Below are 18,038 nucleotides of genomic sequence, written 5' to 3'. Positions count from 1 at the left end.
ATAAAAATGTAAAATTAAAGTCTGCTTTGATTTTTATAATTTTTTGCTGTCTACTGGATGAAGGTTTGGTTTCTTCTTGTTTTCTTTTTTAATTCTTGAATTGCATCTTTGAGTCATTTATTCATACCCTTTATGACTTTTTATATAAATTCATAGCACTTGGATTCATAATTTCTCTCATATGACTGACTTTAATGTGTTCTAGAATGTTTGATTAGTTACATTTTCAATTATTGCATTTTATTTTATTTTCTAAGTTAGTTTGATTTCTTCTTTAGGTTATTCGTTCTCCATGAGTTTTTGCTCTAAATATAGATTTATTAACTGTTAGTTTTGAAATTCTATTGAATGGAATAAAATGCAGTTATTTCAACTTTTGTGAGCTTGAAAAGTTTTTGTTTTGTGTCCCAGGATGTGGTTTATTTAGAGAGTTCCTTTCTCCCTTCCAGGAAGTCCTACCTTGCACTTCCTGTCCTTATGTCCAGCTGAGTGGCCAATCAGCTCTTTGTTGACAGTTGTTATATCCACACAAGAAGTTCCTCCAGAATTCTACATTTTAGTCTAATAAAGGCTCCCTTTACATATACATCTATATTATTATACACATATACAATAGACTACATACAGCAAAGAGAACCATGAAACAATCAGAAAAATCATACATAAAAGTTATAGTCATAGTGTTTTGCTCATTTTTATTTGTCAACCTCGAAGAAAATATCAGTTTTTCTGTCTTGGTAAGTGTAAAATTCTGAAAATAAATCATATCTTATATCTATCAACCTAAAACTCTCTAGACCTAACAACACCTTAACTCAAACTATAAATATATGGTCACCAACCCATCAGAGATTTAAGAAGGAATAAACTCAATTATTTGAATAAACAGGAAGTGCAGGCTAGCAGCTTCCAGAAGTAAAAAATGACAGACACAATTCACTGTTTGGACAGCCATCCAAAAATCTATATGATATTGGACCATCAACTACAGCTTTCTGGCCCAATATATTTGGCAGACAAATTTTTGAAGCAGGAATTACTAAGGACTTATTTACCCAGAGCCTGGCAGTCAACTCAGCCTTCATTCATGTTTGCCCATTTTAGGCAGCATTCTGTCTGTGATAGAAACAAAGACATTACTTTGCTCAGGTGGCTTGCTTGCCATATTTGAAGCTATCTCCATATGGAGATTCCTCTTCAATGCTCATAATCTCCTTGAGGTATGCTGGAGGTGCTTCCAGCAACTCTAGGACATGTCTCATTGTTGAAGAATCCTTAACATAATAAAAACATCTATAAAAGTCATTTTTTTTTCAGTTTTTCGAGACAGGGTTTCTCTGTGTAGCCTTGGCCATCCTGGACTCACTTTGTAGACCAGGCTGGCCTTGAACTCACAGCAATCCGCCTGCCTCTGCCTCCCGAGTGATGGGATTAAAGGCGTGCGCCACTACGCCCAGCTCATAAAAGTCATTTTCTGAAGACCACCTACTTATTCATTTCTGTATAATCTATAGCATATATATATATATATATATATATATATATATATATATATTCATTCTTAGGATGTATATTCTTGTGTTAAATTAGACTAGTATCTGACATGACAATGAGTTGATCAACTAACAATGAACTTGTATTAATTAATTAAGCTAACAGATTGTAATAGCGTTTTTAAAAACTACTGTATAATAAGTGAGTTGTGTGGGCATAATATCTCATACCAAAGTATAAATACACACACACACATTACCAATGTATTAAGATTATTTAAATAAAGCGATCATAGAAGAATGCTAATTCAGCACATGGCTATTCTGGCAAGAGATCACATCCAAAGACCTTCTATATCTATGTGATCTGGCTAGAAAGAGATCACACGCAAAGACTTTGAAGATATGTGTAATCAGGACAGAGTACTAACATGCCTTTAATCCAGAAGACAACAGCAAACAGATCTGAATCCAGGGCCAGCCTGGTATAGAGTAAGTATTGGGAAACAAAAGTCTTTAGTCCCAAATGAAGGTAAAGTTAGTTTGTAGAAGGAAGCACCCATGCTTTAAAATGATGTCTATTTGAGTGTCAGAAAAGGTGAGGAACCAGCCAGCCAATAGGTCAGAAATAACAATAATGGTGGTCTTATTAAGCCATAAGTCTCAGAAGCTATAACATTCTAGGTGTAGATTAGATTTTATCAAGGCTAGAAACTTCCAGGGCTAGGCCTAGGTAAGCAAAGGGATGCAGTTAGCCTCCCAGAGAACAATTGAGCCAAGAGAATAAAAGTTACTTTTACAAACAGCATTTCTAAGTTGAAGAATAGATATATAACCATCTACCTTTTGTCTTATTATTCCTATATTTCTATATTGTCCTTTCTTTTCAGCATCATTCTCCTTACCTAAAAAGAAAGAATGAACAGAAATCCCTGAGTCTAACTTTGCTTTCTCTCTGAATAAGACCATTATAACTTGTATCCAACCCATTTAAAACAACAAGTATCTATTACCAAGAAAACAACCAAAATCTAGCCATCCCACCATAATGGAAATGGGACATTGTTCTCTGAAGGTTGCTTCTTGATGACTTTGGTCATAGGGTACCTATTGGGATAAAATTGGAAAAAAATGGTTAATCAAGCTAGCAGTAACTATGTTGAGAAATTCCAGGCTTAATAGAATTCCTGTCTGAGGAGTTTGAAGGGCTGGAAAATTTAGATCAGCAGCTGTCTTAGAAGCTGTCTTGAGACAGGCTCTGATGAGAAACAGCCATCAAAGCTGGAACATGCAGAATGCTGAAACAGTGGTGTTAGCATCTCAGCATCCCAGAGGATGGATCTTTTCAGGTCTGATCGGGTGTCAGTGTCCTGTTCTTTTGCTCTGAAATCATGTCATTCTCAAAAGCATTATACCATCCTAAATTTGTGAATGTATGAAATATTCAGGATCAATTATAGATGGTTCTCTGTTCTTCATATGAGCAGACGAAATGTTCTGTACATGTTCATTCATGCCATATGAAGGATGTAATATAATACTAAGTTATGGGGATTTTGTAACTAACAAGAAATATTGGCTATGCATAGATATTTATGTCTCAGCCTGTCTCAGAGATATTCCCATGTAGTAGGATCAGCAATATAGATCACTTGCTTATTCTGCAATTTGGAGTCATATAAGTATAGACTGATTTAATTTAGCAGTGTTATTTTTTACCTAGGTCTATTTTATTTTGACCTCTTTCAAAGAGGATGTATGTTACCATTATCATTGATCATGCAATCACTATCATTTTGAAATCAAAGCAAGATTGTATGGATCTAAATAAATATCCCCTTCTGTGCTCTTGGGCACTTGTTGTGTTACACCAAGCTACTACTTGTCTCCTACAAGAATGTCTCACATTTAAAGAGACAAACTGCTTTTCATGGGAAATAGAAAAGACATGTTTTTAATAAACTACAAAAACTCCTTTTTAATTTTAGAGTTTAAGCATACCCTAGGCATCTTGTACCTGGGTATTTACATTTGTTGTGACTATTTGTGTTCCACCCCTTTTCTTGATATGAAACAGATGTTTCCTCCTTCTAAACATGACTTACAGCTTTTGAGTTTTGGAGACCTAACTAGACTGGCATGTACTTTTCCCCCTGTATAGTCCCCCGTGTTTCTTTTCATCAGACATGACTTCCACTTGTCTTCAGTGAAAATGTCTCATGTATACAGGGGTAAGCTGGCTTCCAGAGCAGTGTGACACCTCAACTCAGTCAGCGTTCAAAAGCTTATCAATGTGGGAGGCATGCAGTTTACAGGTTCACCTGAAAGAGGGAGTGGGGATTGAAAGTAGGATACAGAGATGCAAGAAATAACGAATCAAGTCAAGGCATTTCTGATGAAGATTCACTTTATTGCCAACTAGCAGGAACATATATAGAGCAAGGTTAATAGGATGTATTTTTATCTCACTCACCCCAGCCCCCGGGCAAGAATGCAATAGCTTAAATCACTCCCTATAGAACTTCCTAGTTCTCTGAGTAGTTCCTTCTAAGAACTTCCTAGATCCTCTGAGTGGTTCCAAGTTGAGACTTCTCTACTTCTTTCAAAAGTAAAATGTCCAAGGACAGCCTAGAACACAAGAGCTCCTGGTGAGGTAAACGTAAGCAACTCGAAGGTCACAGCACACAGCCTAAGCACAGGATTTCTGACATGGCAGAATTTGGTCCAGGTCCCCACAGCTGTGAAGAATGTCCTGTTCATTGGGTAGATCTGGGTAGGGGATCGAAGTTTACTGCATGTATTGTCCTTGGCCTGTGCATAGTTTGAGCAGGAATCCTGGGCCCAGATCCTCCTGTCATAAATATCTACTTGTCTGTACCTAGGACCCTCTGGGTCCTTCTATTTTCTCATTCTCCCTTAATTCTCTTACTTAGAGTCCCAATACGAAGTCTTCCCCTCTGTCCCACTTTCCTTATAAGTGAAGCCTTTCTTTGGACATGCCCCTTGGGCTAGTATCCAGATATAAGTAAGTATATACCATTTGACTCTTTCTGCTTCTGGGTTAATTCATTCACTATGATAATTTTTAGTTCAATCCATTTGTCCACAAATTTCAGGAATTCCTTGTTGTTAATAGCTGAGTAGTATTCGATAGTGTATATGTACCACAGTTTCTTTATCCATTCTTCTACTGAAGGACACTTAGGCTGTTTCCATGTTCTGGCTATTATGAATAAGGCTGCTATGAACATGGTTGAGCAAATTTTCTTGTTGTGTGCTGGAGCATCTTCTGGGTATATTCCAAGGAGTAGAATAGCTGGGGCTTGAGGAAGCTCTATTCCCAGTTTTCTGAGATAGCACCAGATAGATTTCCAAAGTGGCTGTACTAGTTTGCATTCCCACCAGCAATGAAAGAGTGTTCCTTTCTTTCCACATCCTCGCCAGCATGTGGTGTCACTTGAATTTTTGATCTTAGCCATTCTGGTAGGGGTAAGATGGAATCTCAGAGTTGTTTTGATTTGCATTTCCCTGATGACTAAGGAGGTTGAGCATTTCTTTAAGTGTTTCTCAGCCATTCGATATTCCTCTGTTGAGAATTCTCTGTTGAGTTCTGAACTCCATTTCTCAATTGGATTATTTGGTTTGGTGGTGTTTAATTTCTTGAGTTCTTTATATATTTTGTATATTAGACCTTTATGAGATGTAGTGTTGGTGAAGATCTTTCCCCAGTTTGTTGACAGTGTCTCCTGCCTTAGAGAAGATGTCGCTTTGTTCTGTTAACAGAATCTTCTCAGCCTCACGAGGTCCCATTTATTAACTGTTGACCTTAAGGCCTGGGCTATTGGTGTTCTATTCAGGAAGTTTTCTCTTACATTCCCATTTTCTTCTGTCTGTGTGTATATAATTGAACCCATTTTCATCTTCAGATCTTGAATGGTTTTATTGATTTCTTTCATCTGACTGTTTATATTCCTGAGTTTCTTCCATTGACTCTTTATAGGCCTTCAGAAATCGAAGAGTTTTACTGATTTCTGTCATCTGGTTGTTTGAATTTTCCTGAATATTTTCCATTTCCTCTCTGCAGGCCTCTTTTATGTCTTCCACTTGTTTGGCAGCAGGTTCCTGCATTTGATTACGGATTTTATTTGTTTCCTCCATTATCGTCCTTATTACTAAGGATTTGAGGTCATTTTCTTGTATATCCATTGTGTTTGAGTTCTGTGGGTTGGATTCTTTGGGATCTCTGGGATCTGGAGATGGGTTTTTTGTTTTGTTTTGTTTTGTTTTGTTTTGTTTGCGTATTATTTTATGCTGTTCTTTAGGCATCTTGCTGTCTCTGTTTTTGGCTGGTAGCTTCCGGAGTTTGGTGGAGGGAGTCTGGGGATAGATTCGCCTGTTTTCTCATGATTTCCCTGGGCTGGAAGCTCTGATGCTTCACTGGTCTGGATGGCAGGAGGCTAGCCCTCTAGTTTGTGTCTCTCACAGCCAGTGATCCCCAGCTCCCCTCTACTGTGGGTCCTGTAATCGTCCTGGGTTTCTGAATGTGCAATGGGTGAGGCCAAAGTGTCCACAGCCTTCTGGGTTCCCTTGTAGCACTGGAGCTCTCCAGGGACTGAAGCAGGTCAGGTGGAGGGGATCTACTGTACACTCTACTCCTGTCTCCCCGAGATTTCCTTAGTCCTGGAGCTTTGATGCTCTGCTGGTCTGTGGTTCCTGGTAGCGTTTTGGAACCCAGACCACTCACAGAGTCCAGGTTAGTGTCACAGGGCCCAAACTGCACATACACACACTGAGTCCAGTTCACTTCTCTGGACTCAAATGGGTCTTTGAACCCAAACAGGTCTCTGGACCTAATCCACGCACTTAGTCCAGTTAGCGCTGAGTCCAACCAGGTCTTGGGCCCAAACCACACACTTACCTTGCCGAGTTCAGCTAGAGTCTTGGGGCTCAGACTGCACTCCGAAATAAGCTAGGTTCTCTGGGCCCAAACCGTGCACCAACTCAGCCAGGCACTCTAGACCCAAACTGTGCACTGAGCTCAGCCAGAGACTCTGGACCCAAACTGTGAGCCGAGCTCAGCTAGAGTCTCAGGGGCTGAACTGCACACCAAGCTCAGCTAGGGACTCTGGACCTAAACTGTGCGCCGAATTCAGCCAGGGACTCTGGGCCCTGGACTGCGTGGCAAGTCCAGCCAAAGTCTCAAGGCTGGGACCACACTTCAAGCTCAGCTAGAGTCTCTGGAACCAAATTGCATGTGCAGCCCAGCTAAGTTCTCTGGGCTCAAACCACGCACCTAGCTCAGCCAGGGACTCTGGACCCACACCACGCCGAGCTCAGCTAGAGTCTCAGGGCCTGAACTGCTCACCGAGCTCAGCTAGGAACTCTGGGCCCAAACTTCATGCCAAGATCTGCTAAGGTCTCAGCAGCTGAATCTCACTCCGAGTCCAGTTTGAGTGGGCATGAGCTGCGCGCCGAATTGAGGTTGGATCCCGGGGCCCAAACTGAATGCCGAGTTCAGCTAGGGTCACGGAGCTAAATCTTGCACTGAGTCCCCTCTCCTGCAGCAATTCCCACTGGTTACCATGCCAATCACCTCTGCCAGAGGGTTCCCAGCTGTAAACCTCAGCCGCTGCTGCCACCGCCACCGCCACTACCACCACCACCACTGCTGCTCTGGTCCAAGAGAATCCACGCTACTCCTGTGTGCAGGGGTACACAGGTTTTCTTGTATTTTGGTCCTTTCAAACTGTATTGTACTCCCACTGTAGTCGGGTGGGGAGCTTGTTGTTCCTGGATCAGAATTCCATGCAATTCCCTGAATCATTTACTGGAGCTTCTAAACACGGCCCATGCTGCTCACCGCCATCTTGGATCCCTCGACCAATCAGGTTTTAAATGATAATTGTTATATCTACAAAAGGCATTCATTCACAAACAAATATAAAAGTTGGTTTCAAGAGTGAATCACTCTTATGACAGACCTAACCTTTATTTTGTTGTTGTTTTGTTTTCTATATTTCTATATTTCTTGAAATATAGAAAACTTTGGACTAGAAAGGTGGTTGACTGCTATAAGTGAGGCTTAATGAGCCATTCTAATAGCAGCTTAGAAGGCAGTACTACCAAGAGTTGTGCAGACAGTAGAGGACCAACTAAAGTGTTGTCCAAGAGGTATAATGCTGACATCTAGGCTAGAGACCACTCTTGCTATATTTTTGCAAAGAATGAGTCTGCTTTCTCTCTTCTTCTTAAGACACCACCTATGTTAATTAAAATGTAAGGGACACATTTACTAGACAGAAGAGGTTTGTAAGACAGTCTAATATTGCCTTTGTCACATGCTCATTACTTATACACAGATCTACAATAAAAAAGAATAAGTTGAACAAAAAGAAATAACCACCATTCATTTAGAGAAAGTTAGGGAAGCAGTACCATGTCTCTGCTTTAAAACTCTATTTTCTGGGACAGCTAAGCATTCATATCCTTGGAAAAAATTGAATTTCTTTGACTCGGTGACTGATATGTCTGCAAATAGATGAAAATTTAGCAAGAATTTAAAAGTGAATCTTATTCTTCTATATATATGTGTATATGTGTGTTGTGTGAGTGTATATATATATATTTTTTTTCTGTAGTATAAAATAACCACCAACTTTGACTTTAACCATACTAGTTAAAATACAGAGTTTTCAGCCAGAGCCTGCTGCACAGTGGGTACATAAGAAGTGGGGTAGTTTTATAGATTGAATATGTTCCAAACTGTATATTTTATGTTATATATTTTTAAAACCTGTTAATGACATGTTATAGCATTTAAATTAAATAAAAATAATTTGCTGGGTGGTGGTGGTGCACTTTAATCCCAGCACTGGAGAGGGAGAGGCAGGCAGATCTCTATACATTCAAGGCTAGCCTGGTTTTCAAAGTGAGTCCAGGACAGTCAAGGATACACAGAGAAACCCTTTCTCAAAAAACCAAAACCAAATAATTGATGTCGTAGTCAGGTTGGTATTTGAACTTTCTAAAATTTTGTGAAGACTATCCTAGTAGAATAGAAAATATACTTTAATTTTTGCTTAAAGTGATTGTCAATGTGTGTATCAGCATATTTATTGACCTTGTGATTGTACTTATTTTTTAAATTTATTTAAATAAAAATAAAGTACTGACAGTTTAAATTCTGTCCAAAACTATTTACAATAAAGGTTGCTTGTATTATAGAAAAACTACCTAATAGTATTTATTATAAAATATGATGCTCTATAGAATATCTTTCTATCAAAATGAAGGAAAATTAATTTCTAATGGGTCTCTGGAGAATACTCCACTGACCAGAAAGGGAGGATAAAGCATTTGCATATGAGAAACCATAAAAGCTATAGAAAACTTTAGGAGCTTGCACACCTAGGCTATTTGACAGGTTTCCAAAAGGAAGCAGAAAACAGCCACAGAAAAATATAATTTTCATGTTATAATTAAGGAAGTGGAGTTTAGGAAAGAAAATGCATTTCTAATTTTTAGTATCTCACTTATCTTCTCACCCACATATTGTACATAGCGTAAATATGGACTGTAACATGAGAAAAAATAAAATTGCATGGAAGAAAGCCAAACATATATATTTTTGCTCCACATCTATTGTATTTTACTCAAACCTATGAATACTACAGCATGATGGTTAAATCTTATGTGTAGAATTTAAGACAGGTTGGAAAAATTATCTCTATTTTTTAAATTAATGCAGTAATTCTAGACAAATATATGGAGTATTTCTGATTAATATCACTTAATCAGTATTGATTTAACTTTGGTCATCCAAAGAATTCAAATAATATAAAACCAATAATAGAGTCATGCCTAGGATTTCTTTATGTTAATCCATTTATATGTGTTTTGATGCTGGGGACTGAAGCTAGGGTCCCTGCATGCTCATGATGCACTTGCTACTACTGAATTCCATCTTTAATGAAAAATGTTGCTTTTTTTCAGTGAGACAACTTAGCCAGATGATGTTGGTTATAATTTTTATTGGAAGATACCTTCACCGTCTTTCTGTTGGGCCCTGATAAAAATGTTGGCTCATAATGCTCTTCCAATCTTTCTCCTTGTGCAGCAGAGGTTACATTTGGCATTAATTTTAGTTTCATCTGGTAATATCATTCACCTTTCCTTCCTCTGAAAAATGAGTTTTCAGACAGCAGTTAAACATGGAAGCTAGTCTCATAAGATATGTTCATCCAAGCCACTACAAAAAGTCTCAGACAGTAGCAAGTCATTTCTTTCTAAATTTATCCTCTTATCTATGATCTATGGTATTAAAGTTATATTTATCCAGTGCTATTTTTCTTAAATCTGATTAGTAGTTTTGAAAGACAGTGAAGTTTTAACTCACTTCTTCATGTTATGTAAACTTTATAATAATTCGGTTCAGTATTTTTTCACACACAGCTTTTATCCTTGTTTGTATACTACAATAATTTATGAGTTGGGAGAGGTGGGTGGTGCTTCTTTTTAGAAGTTAAAAATTAGCAGTATAAGTTCAAGTGAACAGAAAAATCTTAGGAAGAATTTATATTTAATTTGTCTTATAAATAAGAATCATTAGCAGATATTTTCTACTATCCCTACAAATGCCAGTCTCTCTTGTTACACACTAACAGATATATAAGACAATATTGATGTAGCATGAACTAATTTCTTCATTTTAACATGAAGAAGAGGGAAAAGCATATATGTTTTTTATTTTGGCAAAGAGAGGTGGGGCTAGAAAGTTTTGATTTTCAAATAGTTTTCAAGGGACTTCTATGCAGCTCTCCATCTGTACATTTCCAGCATGCCTGTCTCCTTAGTGTGACACTGATTAGCAGTGGCCTGAATCCTTCAGAGTTACTGACAGAGGGATTCAGAGAATGTCAGTCCATTTTTGTTGGTGCTGTATTGTTCCCACCAACTCCCTTCATATGTGACTAGATCTGGAAATGACGTTCTTTGATTTCCTTTTTAAAAGAAAGATAAATAAATAAACGTTTTTCTTGTTCTCAATGAATGAAGTTAAAATAAAAATTCTGCTCAGTGTGAATATCCCCAGGGCTATTTTTTGAAGGCATTGAGAAAAATGTTAGAAAGCTACACCCAGTAGCTGTGATTGTCATGGAGTTGTTTTTTATTTACATAATATTATTATTTTAAAAAATCAAATAGTATTTCAAATTCTGTGAAGGTCCTCAAACTTAGGAGTTTTTAAATGTTTCTTCCTTTGGAATTTATTATTTATTTGTAAAGAAGGCTACAGCTCCATAGTAAAGGTATGAATTACATTAAGTGCAATGATGCTGTCATGTAGCATTAGAGGTAGTCATATGTACTTGTAGAATCCTAACAACAATTCAATTGAAACATCAAAATAGCTGAACTCTGTATTATACAAAATGTGCATAAAATCAATTTGATTCAGTTTAGTAAAATCACTTCATGGCTTTTCTTTTTGTATCATGTGTGGTTAATTTCCATCTGTAGTTCAAGGAACAGGACATATCCAAGACTAAAGTGTTGTAGCATATCTTGAAAAAAAGAAACCTTGTGATTTTACTTGATGATAAAAGGAAAGGTGAGTTACAGTTCACACCTGTTATAGACCATTGATCTTGTGCATATTGAGTTCAATTTTAGAATCTCTGAATTAGGTGTCTGAAGGTCAGTAGAACAGCTAATTTAACAGGATTCAAATTGGTGACTTATGTCAAAGGCTATTTCTGCCTGCTTTTTTTTTTTCTCCACCAGTCTTCATTTTCAATGTAACTTAATTTTAGCTTCTTCTCAGTTAGAATATATTTCATTGATGTACTTACAATAACCCATACTGTATTAGAATTATTTATATACATGGTACAATTGCCTTCATAAAATTCAAGACTATTCAGGTCATAGTTTGTATCTGACATAATATGTTTGCAAATGTGATGTTCTAGACAGGTAAAATATAATGTATGTTATAACTTAAAAAAATATAAGCAAATGTTAAACAAAGTTAGACTTTTGCAATAGTAAAATAGATATGAATATATGAGTGGATGTTAGTGTGATATTAATCGAGGGATAACTTTGGGTCATGTTTCCATAGATGAAAGTTACCACCACTCATGAGGAGCTCCATGAAGACCACAGAGTTTTCAGACTAGAAGTGGTAATAATTGTAAAGAGATATCAGAACTTCATGTTTAGTGTTGCTTATCCATGATAGCTGTCTTCTCAATGGGTATGTGACCACAGTCAAGGTACTCCCTTACTAGGCTTTTCAGTTTGTATATAAAGGCACACTATGGAAGATTATGAAGCAATGATATATCATCTAATTTTTCTGTAATATTTATAGAATGTCAAGAATTCATGTAGAGAAAGGAGGAAAAAAGCAAAGAGTGAGTCAAATGAAACTAACGTGTTCCCTAATAAAACTTTGTAAACACTACAAAAGCGTTTCTATTGCATCTGAAATATATGACTTGCAAACCCTTGAAAACAAGTTAAAAAGTGATACATTTGATATATATGAATTTGTTTATGATTATGTCCTTTATCATTGGTATTCAGTGGGGAGGTATGGTGATTTTGTTTTGGAGTCTATTCATAAATTTTCATCTCACTGCCAGCTGTTGGCCATGTGACTACTTCATAAAACTTTAGAAGTAGTTTGGAAAGAAAGTGTTATGGCTGGAGATATCATGTAAGATGATGGTGTCTCATACTACTAAGCCATTTCAAAACTGACATTTTCTCCTTAAATAATTTTTTAGCAAGGTGGCCCCTCAAGGCTTTTCCTGTGTCTCTTCCCACATTCTTGAGTTTCTAGGTTCATAGCACTCAGTTATGTAGCCCCCTACCTTCAGTACGGAGCTATATTGGTTCTGTTGCTTTCACATGCTTCTAACTCACATGTACTTCAAAGTAGAAGAGCAGAAGAGAACTCTAAACATTTTCACCTTTTTTAGGATAAAGGAATAGGATAGAGTACCTTCTCCCTCTGCCCTGTCTCTTTTGTAATCAGATGTTAATGACACTCTAGGGGCCTTTGCCAAAAGGATATTTTATTTTGCCCTCACCATCTGGTAGTCATTCCCTATATGTATTCTTGGGATGATAGGTGGTGGTAATTACAGTACAATGAAGCTTTCAAAATGAGTTTAAAATAACTCTGTGTTTAATGTGAAATTCAAAAGAGGATATCATTACAATAGGCCCATAAAATATAGCCCCTGGTATTTTAAGAACCATGGAATAAGAACATTATCAGACGTGGTTTTATGTGAGGCAACATTGTCTCCAATTTACCATTTAGTCTACAAACCAGAGTATATTATGAAGGTGAAAATCCACTCTAAGTTATTTTATTCTTGTCATAAATGAATCACTAGTACTCACTATGTTAAGTGACAAATATTTCTAAAAATAGTACTCAACAAAGGTGAATTTTCAGAAGAACATAAATGTCAGTATCTTAACTATTTACAGGAAAAACACATAGCCCATAGGTGCATTATTTTTGGTTGGTTAAATGCTGCCCCTCCTCAGTTATGTCAGTAAAAAGCAAATGTATTGTAACAAAAACTAAATATGATTTCCTGAATTTTATAATTAATAGCCTCCATATATCCCAAACCCAGCCTTTATTTCCAAGAACATTAATGTTTTAATATAAGGAAGTTTTATCTACAGATCAATATTAAAACTTTTTCTGTTGCTCAACTTCTATGGCGTGAGAAAAGTTTAAGACAGCAGAAACCCTATAGAAACTTTCAGAGAGTCTCTATACCTACCAGTTCAAACAATTACATCAAAAGACACATACTACAAGCCATACCAAGTAAAAGTTCAATGTTTTCTTCAAAATATCTTTAAGGGTTTTTTTTTTTGTGTTATTGTTGTTATCTTTATGATGACCATTCTTCTGTCAATGAAAGGAGCTAATTCACATCAAGTTAAAGAAGGTAATTTGAGCTTATTTGGTGCAGCTCTCAGCAGGCACACCAATTCCAAACAATGGGGCCAGGGAAATTGCCATGAATGAGGACACGGAAAGTCCAAGTGGGGGGTCAGAGAGATAAAGAATGTGTGTGCAGAAATATATAGAGAGAGAAGTAGAGAGGGAAGCAAAATTACATACTGATTACATACTGAAGACCAACTCCTGGGATCAAAAGTTCATGGTAGAGAGACAGCATGCCAGCCATGCCCTGTAACAGGTAGAGACTGAGGGATAATGGGAGAACCTGGAGGCCAGATCTGCTTTGCTTAGAAAGGCAATGAGGCCTTTTGTCTCAACAGTTTGCGCTTTACCAAGAATGATGAGGTCAAATGCAATGTTTAAGAAACCCCTACCCAGATCTAGCCAATGGACAGGACATTCTCCACAGTTGAGTGGAGAGTGGAGTCTGACTTCCACATGTACTCTGGTGCCTCATAATTGACCATGTCCCCTGGATGGGGAGACCTGGCGGCACTCAGAGGAAGGATAGCAGGTTACCAAGAAGAGACTTGATACCCTATGAGCATATACAGGGGGAGGAAATCCCCCTCAGGAACAGTCATAGGGGAGGGGAATAAGGGGAAAATGGGAGGGAGGGAGGAATGGGAGGATACAAGGGATGGGATAATCATTGAGATGTAACAAGAATAAATTAATACAAATTTTTTTTAAATTATAATAAATAAATATAAGGAAAAAAAAAAAAAAGAAAGTGCCTAAAATCACAATACTTAGGAGATAGAAGCAGGAGTTTTAGGAAGAACAGCTTTTATCACAAAGGTAGTTGAGAAGCAATACTAGGTAGTATTGGACCTTTACAAGAAAGAGAGAGAGAAACAGAGAGACAGAGAGAGAGAGAGAGAGAGAGAGAGAGAGAGAGAGAGAGAGAGAGAGAGAGAGAGAGAGAGAGGGAGGGAGGGAGAATATGAAAGAGGAAAACTAAATAAAATACAAGATTAATTTTCTGTTATTTTACTAATTTTTTTTTCTGTTCCTTTGCCAAACAACCTCAATTATCTCAAAGCCTAAGCCCAAGTAAGAAACTTGAGAAAAGACAGTTGGGTGGATAGTCTATGAGAATAAATTGTGGGAAGCTGTGCTAAATTCTGCCATGTCAGAAATCCTGGGCTTAGGCTGCATGCCGTGACCTTCCAGTTGCTGAGCTCTGCTGGAGGAGTTCTTTGTGTTCCAGGCCATCCTTGGACAATGTACTTTTGAAAGAAGTAGGGAAGTCCCTACTAAGAAAAAGCTTGAGGGTTAAGAAAATCCTTTCAGAGAGCTCCTCAGTAATAGGAAGTTCTTACAGGGAGCTATTCATGCTATTGTGTTCTTCTTGTGTTGGGTGCTAGGGAGAGAGGGATCAGAATAGATCCTATTGACTTTGTTATATAAAATCTTGTCCGCATTAAAGGAAGTCTTGATCAGAAATTTTTGACTCATTATTTCTCCCTTCTCTGCACCCTACTTTCAATCCCCACTCCCTTTTTCAGGTGAACCCTGATTCGATTTTTCCCATGGGCCGGAACACATCAATAAATGACTCATTATTTCTCCCTTCTCTGTACCCTACTTTCAATCCCCACTCCCTTTTTCAGGTGAACCCTGATTCGATTTTTCCCATGGGCTGGAACAGAGTAATAAATGCTACTCAAAATTTTTAAGCATGCTACTTCCATATTTTTTAAAGAATGTCTTTATATCAACAGGATACAATTAGTCAAAACACAGAACAAAAGTAAATATCAGAGTATGTGAATATATTTCAAAGAAACCAAAAATTTGTTTCCTTATTCTTGTAGAATTTTTATTTTAACTTTATTTATTCTTCTCTCATATATAACATCCCAACAGAAGTTTACCTCCCTCTACACATTCCATTTCCTTCCATCTATCTCCCCTCTACCCCAGATCCACTTCTCCTTTTCACTTCAGAAAATACCAGGCCTTCCAGGAATAGCAACTGAACACAGCATAACCAGACACAATAGGATGAGGCATATAGTCATATCAAGGCTGGAAAAGGCAACTCACTAGAAAGAAGAGGTCCCAAAACCAATCAAAAGAGTCAGAGATGCATTGACACCTGCTGTTAGAAGTCCCCTCAAAATACCAAACTGTACAACTATACCATACGGAAAGGACCTAGCTTAAACCTGTAAATATTCTGTGATTGCCATGTCAGTCTCTATAAGCACCTATAAGTCCTGTTATTTGAATCTGTGGGTTGTGTTCATGTGTTATCCTTTACCCTAAAACTCACCCAACCTTCTGTAACTGATGGGAGCCTTGAGAGGCTCCAGCAAGCTGCTGAGACTCACAACCAAACATTAGGTGGAGCTCAGGGAGTATTGGAGAAGAGTTGGGAGGAGGAAAGAGAGACCTGAACTGGAGAAGAACTACACAAGAAGACAAAAAATGTCAACTAACATAGACCCATGGAGACTCACAGAGACTAAACCATCAACCTAGGTGCATACATCGACTAGTACTAGGCACCGTACTCTTGTGGTGCTAATGGACAGCTTAGTCTTCCTATGGGTCCAAAGTGTTTGGGCCGGATGACGTAGGGTGGGGGTGGAGGGGACAGTGGGATGGCACCAAGGGTAGGGCCTGACTTCAGTTTGTAAAGTGAATAAATACATAAATTAAAGAAATAAAAAGAATTGATGAGTGAGAAACTATACACTTCAGGCAAAAAACACGTAGAGCTTATACTCCAAGAAAGAATAAAAGAGTCAATTTCCCACACAGCCTTACAAACTCTAATATTTTAAATATTAACTTATTATCTTGGTTAGAATTATGACTATTTGATTTAAACTATAATCATTTAAGAAAAGGAAAGCTCAACTGAGAAACTACTCCTGAAAGACTGGCTCATGGAACATGTTCTTAATTATAGATGATGTGGGAGGACACAGCACACTATGGGTGATTCTACCTGTGGGCAGGCAGTCCTGGATTGTATAAGAACGCATGTTGAGCAATCCATGAGGAGCAAGCCAGTAAGCAGTATTCCTCCATGGCATCTGCTTTATTTCCTGCCTGTATGCTCCTATCCATCTTTAGTTTCTGCTCTGATTTTTCTCAGTGATGCACTGTTACCTGAGATGTGTAAACAGAAATATACATGTGTTGCCATGTTGTTTGGGGTCACGATGTTTTATCAAGCAATAGAAACTGTAACATAGGCATGGAGGAGTCAAAGAGTGGGAAATCTTGTTTTTGTTTTTTTCACTTTCTTACTACCAAGGTTTACTGAGAAATTTGATTAAATAATTTGCATTTCTTTTGATAACTGCCTCACGTCTGTCTGTTTTATCCTGAAAATTGTCTATGTATAAATACATGACACAGATTTTAAAAATGACTTATGAATTCAGAATGCATTTCAATCTTCTTTGTTAAATTTGATGGAATGAGATGTGTTTGGTACATTTTGCTAGAACAACCATGTTGTTCTCTGCTCTGATGTAACCCTGCCTTCCTCCTGGAGATCATTGGCTGATATAAGATGACCATGGGCAACAGAAGCAGAAGCAATGAATGGGGAACAGTTGGGTGGGGAGGGTTGTCCAGATGGCCCAGGAGTACAATGGAATGACACACTTCCAGGACTAGCTTCAGAGAAGCAGTTCAACATTTTTTTGGGGGGAGAACAAGGGTTATATAAAACTTGGGGAAGGGATAGACATTTCTAGTGTAAATATAAATCTTGGGCTTGAGCCTTAAGGTTTTAGAGGGCTTCATTTGCATACAAAGGCATTCCAGTAGTCCATTTGCTTGCTGATCAGGTTCTTATCAGAAGAAAGAAAGTTGAACCTGTGATTTCCTTAAAGACTCAGACAGTCTTCAGGAGGAGAGTTTGGGAATCCAAGCTCCCCAGGCAGAGAAGAGAAAGCCCCACTGACGATAGAAGTCCTCCACCTCATGCTGTGCTCAAGGCTTTCCAGTCATGGTGGACTGCAACCTTAGTACTAGCCTTTCCCAACATACTTATACATAAATAAATTCATGCACTTCACTTTTTATACTCTTTCTCCTCATTTAATATATTTTTGTGGCTAAATTTTCAGGCTCAAAATGTCCCAACCTGCATTTATCCTATTGCAATTTTTTTTGTCCTTTTGTCTTTTCTTTATCTGTTAAAGGCTCATAGCTATAGAATTTGGTAGAAATAAGCATATGGTATCAAAGAACTACAGATGAAGGAATGAAAGTATGTTTATCTCCATGTTCTGGCTATTATGAATAAGGCAGCTATGAACATGGTTGAGCCTATGTCCTTATGGTGTGCTAGAGCATCTTCTGGGTCTATTCCAAAGAGTGGAATAGGTGAGTCTTGAGGAAGCCTTATTCCCAGTTTTCTGAGATACCACCAGATAGATTTCCAAAGTGGTTGTACTAGTTTGCATTCCCACCAGCAATAAAGGGGTATTTCTCTTTCTCCACAACCTTGCCAGCATGTGGTGTCGCTTGAATTTTTGATCTTAGCCATTCAAATGGGTATAAGTTGGAATCTC

The sequence above is a fragment of the Acomys russatus genome, chromosome 6, assembly GCF_903995435.1.
Source record: "Acomys russatus chromosome 6, mAcoRus1.1, whole genome shotgun sequence".
Lineage (NCBI taxonomy): Eukaryota > Metazoa > Chordata > Mammalia > Rodentia > Muridae > Acomys > Acomys russatus.
The sequence above is the reverse complement of the archived record's forward strand: the minus strand, read 5'-3'. Positions refer to the sequence as shown.